General features: G+C 42.2%; 1 protein-coding gene across 1 annotated transcript in view; it reads right to left on the minus strand.

The window, feature by feature from the left end:
• Window positions 1-9,757, minus strand: part of LOC148454220 (sphingomyelin phosphodiesterase 5-like) — a 124,700-nt gene extending 114,943 nt beyond the window's left edge. Inside the window, exon 1 of the mRNA XM_088461187.1 lies at window positions 9,670-9,757. The gene's annotated coding sequence lies outside the window, so the exon portion shown is untranslated. The remainder of the gene's footprint in view (window positions 1-9,669) is intronic.
• Between the last annotated feature and the right edge of the window lie 254 nt (window positions 9,758-10,011).

A 10,011-nucleotide genomic window follows, 5' to 3' on the forward strand; every position in this document is an offset into this window, starting at 1 on the left:
CAGTGCTCCCAGTAGCAGCCCCCTATACAGTGCTCCCAGTAGCAGCCCCCTATAGTGCTCCCAGCCCCCTATAGTGCTCCCAGTAGCAGCCCCATTATACAGTGTCCCCAGTAGCAGCCCCCTATACAGTGTCCCCAGTAGCAGTCCCATTATACAGTGCCCACTGTAGCAGCCCCATTATACAGTGCCCCCAGTAGCAGCCCCCTATAGTGTCCCCAGTAGCAGTCCCATTATACAGTGCCCCCAGTAGCAGCCCCCCTATACAGTGTCCCCCAGTAGCAGTCCCATTATACAGTGCCCCCAGTAGCAGCCCCATTATACAGTGTCCCCAGTAGCAGCCCCATTATACAGTGTCCCCAGTAGCAGCCCCCCTATACAGGGTCCCCAGTAGCAGTCCCATTATACAGTGCCCCAAGTAGCAGCCCCTTATAGTGTCCCCAGTAGCAGCCCCCCTATACAGTGCCCCCAGTAGCAGCCCCCCTATACAGTGCCCCCAGTAGCAGCCCCCCTATACAGTGCCCCCAGTAGCAGCCCCCCTATACAGTGCCCCCAGTAGCAGCCCCCTATACAGTGCCCCCAGTAGCAGCCCCATTATACAGTGTCCCCAGTAGCAGCCCCCTATACAGTGCCCCCAGTAGCAGCCCCCTATACAGTGCCCCCAGTAGCAGCCCCATTATACAGTGTCCCCAGTAGCAGCCCCCTATACAGTGCCCCCAGTAGCAGCCCATTATACAGTGTCCCCAGTAGCAGCCCCCTATACAGTGTCCCCAGTAGCAGCCCCCGATACAGTGTCCCCCATACAGTGCCAGTAGCAGCCCTCCATACAGTGTCCCCAGTAGCAGCCCCCTATACAGTGCCCCCAGTAGCAGCCCCCTATACAGTCCCCAGTAGCAGCCCCATTATAGTGTCCCCACTAGCAGCCCCATATACAGTGCCCCCACTAGCAGCCCCATTATACAGTGCCCCCACTAGCAGCCCCATTATACAGTACCCCCACTAGCAGCCCTATTATACAGTACCCCCACTAGCAGCCCCCTTCATACAGTAACGCATACTCGCAAAAGAAAAAAAAAAAATAGACAACAACCTCTGCACCATGGGAGAGACGTCATGACGTCTCTCCCATCAACCGCTGCGGGGGGAGCCGGAATGGGAGCTCATGAGAGAGATACAGCTGGCACCTGCCGTGTCCGCAGCAGCCAATCAGAGTCTGTATGACTCTCATTGGCTGCGCTGCTATGACAATGGCGGCTGTGTGTTTGTTTCGGTGTAGGGCAGACCGCTACTTACTGTGGTCTGCCCTACACTTGTGGGGCCCTGGGGACACTAGCGGCGGGTGCGGGCCCCGGTGCAATGCACCGGCTGCACCACCGCTAGTTCTCAGTGCAGCTCAACTGCCGGGCGGCGGGGGATTTTTACCGGGCGAACCGCCCTACAAATAAAGCGTGGGGAAAACACTGCGGGGATAAGCGGGCACGCGCCCGATACTTTATCCCCACTCAAACCTCCGATGTGGAGCGAAAAGTCCAGCACGGACTTTTCGCTCCCATATTGAATATGCCCCTATGTCTGTAGAAATCTATAAAACTGTGTGACACGTAAAATATAGCCAGAGAAAACTTAGGGCCTGATTCAGAGCCGCTCGTAAGCGGCCGCTCGTTCGCACTGAGCGATGTTCGCACAACTGCGCATGCTTACGGATTGTAATACGCATGCGCGAACCAGTCAGTGCGGCCGAAAATCGTTTGTTCGCAAAATAGCGAATGTCTGCAATTTTGAGTGACAGGAGGAGGCGTATGTGGGTGGTAACAGGGGAAGGTGCTTGAAAACGGGGAGTGGAATTCAGAACGCAGGCGTGCTTAAAGGTCAAAACGGGCGTTTTATGGGTGTGCATAATTAATACAGCAGCGTCAGCGACCACGTCACTTGTTTTTTTTTTTAGTCAGAACTACTCGCAAAATAGCGGTTGAAAAAACCAACCACAAGAATAGCGAGCAGTTCAGACGCTGTTCGATGTACTAGATTAATCTAATAAATAGCGGACATGACGCATGATGCGAGCGGCCAGGGGGCGTATTTTTCAAAATTTTGACCACAAGTTTTGCTCGCTCGTTCAGACTTAGAGGCGTGAACAGACAGCAAAGTGCAAACAGTTCATTTGAATAGCCACCCCTTTTTATTAAACGAACGGCCGCAAATAGCGAGCGGCTCTGAATGAGGTCCTTAGAACACAGAACTGGTGGTCGAGTTGTTTCTCTCCAGCTGTCCACAGGGGTCTGACACACATAAAGAGCTCTGGTCCCGGGACTGGCCACAGAAGATTCTAATACAGGATCTATCATGTCCTTCTCACACTCCCCTCAGTGTGGCCTCTCTGCTTAATCTCAGCTGTCACCCACTGTCAGTGTGGATCGGAAGCCCAAGATTCGGTGTAGGGACCCTCCTTTGTTCCAATCCTTGGGGTGTTTTCCCATGGAGCAAAGGAAGAGACATGGAGGGGGCAAAGGAAGAGACATGGAGGGGGCAATAGTAGACAGAGGGGCAACAGGAGAGAGACAGAGGGGGCAATGGGTAAAACTTTCACTTTCTTTTGTCACTCTTTTTAGAATATGTTATTTTGGCCCAGCTACTTAAAACGGACTGCTCGATAATTATTTTGGCTTAGAGATGCCTTGAAAAAAATTATGGAAACCCTGAGGGGGCTTCGAGCTGAGAAAGTTTGGGAACCACTGGATTATTCTGTCTCATGGAATTTTTGTAGCTATACAAGCACAGCACATTATACAGGCATGACATGTATCTATACAGGCACAGCACATTATACAGGCAAAGCACATTATACAGGCACAGCACATTATACAGGCATGACATGTATCTATACAGGCACAGCACATTATACAGGCATGACATGTATCTATACAGGCACAGCACATTATACAGGCATGACATGTATCTATACAGGCACAGCACATTATACAGGCATGACATGTATCTATACAGGCACAGCACATTATACAGGCATGACATGTATCTATACAGGCACAGCACATTATACAGGCATGACATGTATCTATACAGGCACAGCACATTATACAGGCACAGCACATTATACAGGCATGACATGTATCTATACAGGCACAGCACAATATTCAGGCATGACATGTATCTATACAGGCACAGCACATTATACAGGCATGACATGTATCTATACAGGCACAGCACATTATACAGGCATGACATGTATCTATACAGGCACAGCACATTATACAGGCATGACATGTATCTATACAGGCACAGCACATTATACAGGCATGACATGTATCTATACAGGCACAGCACATTATACAGGCATGACATGTATCTATACAGGCACAGCACATTATACAGGCATGACATGTATCTATACAGGCACAGCACATTATACAGGCATGACATGTATCTATACAGGCACAGCACATTATACAGGCATGACATGTATCTATACAGGCACAGCACATTATACAGGCATGACATGTATCTATACAGGCACAGCACATTATTCAGGCATGACATGTATCTATACAGGCACAGCACATTATACAGGCATGACATGTATCTATACAGGCACAGCACATTATACAGGCATGACATGTATCTGTACAGGCACAGCACATTATACAGGCATGACATGTATCTGTACAGGCACAGCACATTATACAGGCACAGCACATTATACAGGCACAGCACATTATACAGGCACAGCACATTATACAGGCATGACATGTTATTATACAGGCACAGCAAATTATACAGACATGCCATGTTATTATACACACACAGCACATTATACAGACATGCCATGTTATTATACACACACAGCAAATTATACAGACATGCCATGTTATTATACACACACAGCACATTATACAGACATGCCATGTTATTATACACACACAGCACATTATACAGACATGCCATGTTATTATACAGGCACAGCACATTATACAGACATGACATGTTATTATACACACACAGCACAGTATACAGACATGCCATGTTATTATACAGGCACAGCACATTATACAGACATGCCATGTTATTATACACACACAGCACATTATACAGACATGCCATGTTATTATACACACACAGCACATTATACAGACATGCCATGTTATTATACACACACAGCACATTATACAGACATGACATGTTATTATACACACACAGCACATTATACAGACATGACATGTTATTATACACACACAGCACATTATACAGACATGCCATGTTATTATACAGGCACAGCACATTATACAGACATGCCATGTTATTATACACACACAGCACATTATACAGACATGACATGTTATTATACACACACAGCACATTATACAGACATGACATGTTATTATACACACACAGCACATTATACAGACATGCCATGTTATTATACAGGCACAGCACATTATACAGACATGCCATGTTATTATACAGGCACAGCACATTATACAGACATGCCATGTTATTATACACACACAGCACATTATACAGACATGCCATGTTATTATACAGGCACAGCACATTATACAGACATGCCATGTTATTATACACACACAGCACATTATACAGACATGACATGTTATTATACACACACAGCACATTATACAGACATGCCATGTTATTATACAGGCACAGCACATTATACAGACATGCCATGTTATTATACACACACAGCACATTATACAGACATGCCATGTTATTATACAGGCACAGCACATTATACAGACATGCCATGTTATTATACACACACAGCACATTATACAGACATGACATGTTATTATACACACACAGCACATTATACAGACATGACATGTTATTATACACACACAGCACATTATACAGACATGCCATGTTATTATACAGGCACAGCACATTATACAGACATGCCATGTTATTATACACACACAGCACATTATACAGACATGCCATGTTATTATACAGGCACAGCACATTATACAGACATGCCATGTTATTATACACACACAGCACATTATACAGACATGCCATGTTATTATACAGGCACAGCACATTATACAGACATGCCATGTTATTATACAGGCACAGCACATTATACAGACATGCCATGTTATTATACAGGCACAGCACATTATACAGACATGCCATGTTATTATACACACACAGCACATTATACAGACATGCCATGTTATTATACAGGCACAGCACATTATACAGACATGCCATGTTATTATACACACACAGCACATTATACAGACATGCCATGTTATTATACAGGCACAGCACATTATACAGACATGCCATGTTATTATACAGGCACAGCACATTATACAGACATGCCATGTTATTATACACACACAGCACATTATACAGACATGCCATGTTATTATACACACACAGCACATTATACAGACATGCCATGTTATTATACAGGCACAGCACATTATACAGACATGCCATGTTATTATACACACACAGCACATTATACAGACATGACATGTTATTATACACACACAGCACATTATACAGACATGCCATGTTATTATACACACACAGCACATTATACAGACATGCCATGTTATTATACACGCACAGCACATTATACAGACATGCCATGTTATTATACAGGCACAGCACATTATACAGACATGACATGTTATTATACACACACAGCACATTATACAGACATGACATGTTATTATACAGGCACAGCACATTATACAGACATGCCATGTTATTATACACGCACAGCACATTATACAGACATGCCATGTTATTATACACACACAGCACATTATACAGACATGCCATGTTATTATACACACACAGCACATTATACAGACATGCCATGTTATTATACACACACAGCACATTATACAGACATGCCATGTTATTATACACACACAGCACATTATACAGACATGCCATGTTATTATACAGGCACAGCACATTATACAGACATGCCATGTTATTATACACACACAGCACATTATACAGACATGCCATGTTATTATACACACACAGCACATTATACAGACATGCCATGTTATTATACACACACAGCACAGTATACAGACATGCCATGTTATTATACAGGCACAGCACATTATACAGACATGCCATGTTATTATACACACACAGCACATTATACAGACATGCCATGTTATTATACACACACAGCACATTATACAGACATGCCATGTTATTATACACACACAGCACATTATACAGACATGCCATGTTATTATACACACACAGCACATTATACAGACATGCCATGTTATTATACAGGCACAGCACATTATACAGACATGCCATGTTATTATACACACACAGCACATTATACAGACATGCCATGTTATTATACAGGCACAGCACATTATACAGACATGCCATGTTATTATACAGGCACAGCACATTATACAGACATGCCATGTTATTATACACACACAGCACATTATACAGACATGCCATGTTATTATACACACACAGCACATTATACAGACATGCCATGTTATTATACACACACAGCACATTATACAGACATGCCATGTTATTATACACACACAGCACATTATACAGACATGCCATGTTATTATACAGGCACAGCACATTATACAGACATGCCATGTTATTATACACACACAGCACATTATACAGACATGCCATGTTATTATACAGGCACAGCACATTATACAGACATGCCATGTTATTATACAGGCACAGCACATTATACAGACATGCCATGTTATTATACACACACAGCACATTATACAGACATGCCATGTTATTATACACACACAGCACATTATACAGACATGCCATGTTATTATACACACACAGCACATTATACAGACATGCCATGTTATTATACACACACAGCACAGTATACAGACATGCCATGTTATTATACACACACAGCACATTATACAGACATGCCATGTTATTATACAGGCACAGCACATTATACAGACATGCCATGTTATTATACACACACAGCACATTATACAGACATGCCATGTTATTATACAGGCACAGCACATTATACAGACATGACATGTTATTATACACACACAGCACATTATACAGACATGCCATGTTATTATACAGGCACAGCACATTATACAGACATGCCATGTTATTATACACACACAGCACATTATACAGACATGCCATGTTATTATACAGGCACAGCACATTATACAGACATGCCATGTTATTATACACACACAGCACATTATACAGACATGCCATGTTATTATACACACACAGCACATTATACAGACATGCCATGTTATTATACACACACAGCACATTATACAGACATGCCATGTTATTATACAGGCACAGCACATTATACAGACATGCCATGTTATTATACACACACAGCACATTATACAGACATGCCATGTTATTATACACACACAGCACATTATACAGACATGCCATGTTATTATACAGGCACAGCACATTATACAGACATGCCATGTTATTATACACACACAGCACATTATACAGACATGCCATGTTATTATACAGGCACAGCACATTATACAGACATGCCATGTTATTATACACACACAGCACATTATACAGACATGACATGTTATTATACACACACAGCACATTATACAGACATGACATGTTATTATACACACACAGCACATTATACAGACATGCCATGTTATTATACAGGCACAGCACATTATACAGACATGCCATGTTATTATACACACACAGCACATTATACAGACATGCCATGTTATTATACAGGCACAGCACATTATACAGACATGCCATGTTATTATACACACACAGCACATTATACAGACATGCCATGTTATTATACAGGCACAGCACATTATACAGACATGCCATGTTATTATACAGGCACAGCACATTATACAGACATGCCATGTTATTATACAGGCACAGCACATTATACAGACATGCCATGTTATTATACAGGCACAGCACATTATACAGACATGCCATGTTATTATACAGGCACAGCACATTATACAGACATGCCATGTTATTATACACGCACAGCACATTATACAGACATGCCATGTTATTATACACACACAGCACATTATACAGACATGCCATGTTATTATACAGGCACAGCACATTATACAGACATGCCATGTTATTATACACACACAGCACATTATACAGACATGCCATGTTATTATACAGGCACAGCACATTATACAGACATGCCATGTTATTATACACACACAGCACATTATACAGACATGCCATGTTATTATACACACACAGCACATTATACAGACATGCCATGTTATTATACACACACAGCACATTATACAGACATGCCATGTTATTATACACACACAGCACATTATACAGACATGCCATGTTATTATACACACACAGCACATTATACAGACATGCCATGTTATTATACACGCACAGCACATTATACAGACATGCCATGTTATTATACACACACAGCACATTATACAGACATGCCATGTTATTATACAGGCACAGCACATTATACAGACATGCCATGTTATTATACACACACAGCACATTATACAGACATGCCATGTTATTATACAGGCACAGCACATTATACAGACATGCCATGTTATTATACACACACAGCACATTATACAGACATGCCATGTTATTATACACACACAGCACATTATACAGACATGCCATGTTATTATACACACACAGCACATTATACAGACATGCCATGTTATTATACACACACAGCACATTATACAGACATGCCATGTTATTATACAGGCACAGCACATTATACAGACATGCCATGTTATTATACACACACAGCACATTATACAGACATGCCATGTTATTATACACACACAGCACATTATACAGACATGCCATGTTATTATACAGGCACAGCACATTATACAGACATGCCATGTTATTATACACACACAGCACATTATACAGACATGCCATGTTATTATACAGGCACAGCACATTATACAGACATGCCATGTTATTATACACACACAGCACATTATACAGACATGCCATGTTATTATACACACACAGCACATTATACAGACATGCCATGTTATTATACACACACAGCACATTATACAGACATGCCATGTTATTATACACACACAGCACATTATACAGACATGCCATGTTATTATACAGGCACAGCACATTATACAGACATGCCATGTTATTATACACACACAGCACATTATACAGACATGCCATGTTATTATACACACACAGCACATTATACAGACATGCCATGTTATTATACACACACAGCACATTATACAGACATGCCATGTTATTATACACACACAGCACATTATACAGACATGCCATGTTATTATACACACACAGCACATTATACAGACATGCCATGTTATTATACACACACAGCACATTATACAGACATGCCATGTTATTATACAGGCACAGCACATTATACAGACATGCCATGTTATTATACACACACAGCACATTATACAGACATGCCATGTTATTATACACACACAGCACATTATACAGACATGCCATGTTATTATACAGGCACAGCACATTATACAGACATGCCATGTTATTATACACACACAGCACATTATACAGACATGAGACATTATAACGAATTATTACCGTAAAAGTCTTCAAACTCAATTGCAGGAAGAAAACTGCTGCCGTGGAAGTCATGTGATGCGGGGGGTGTGGCCGGGTGTCGGGGAAAACCGGAGCAGATTCCGGCCCGACCGACCGGCTTCCTGCAGCGACCTCTGCCGCTGAGGAGCTGTAAGCGCGGTGTGAGTGTCAGTGACAGGCCGGGGAGCTGTAAGCGCGGTGTGAGTGTCAGTGTGAGTGTCAGCGACAGGCCGGGGAAGGGGATTACCACAAAATGAGTCATAGTAAAAGGGATAAGCGGAATGCCTAATGACTGTAATGGGAGCTGACTAACTTTTATGTATAGTTTAAACGGTATACAAT

The sequence above is a fragment of the Taudactylus pleione genome, unplaced genomic scaffold (assembly GCF_031769625.1).
Source record: "Taudactylus pleione unplaced genomic scaffold, aTauple2 ptg001026l, whole genome shotgun sequence".
Lineage (NCBI taxonomy): Eukaryota > Metazoa > Chordata > Amphibia > Anura > Myobatrachidae > Taudactylus > Taudactylus pleione.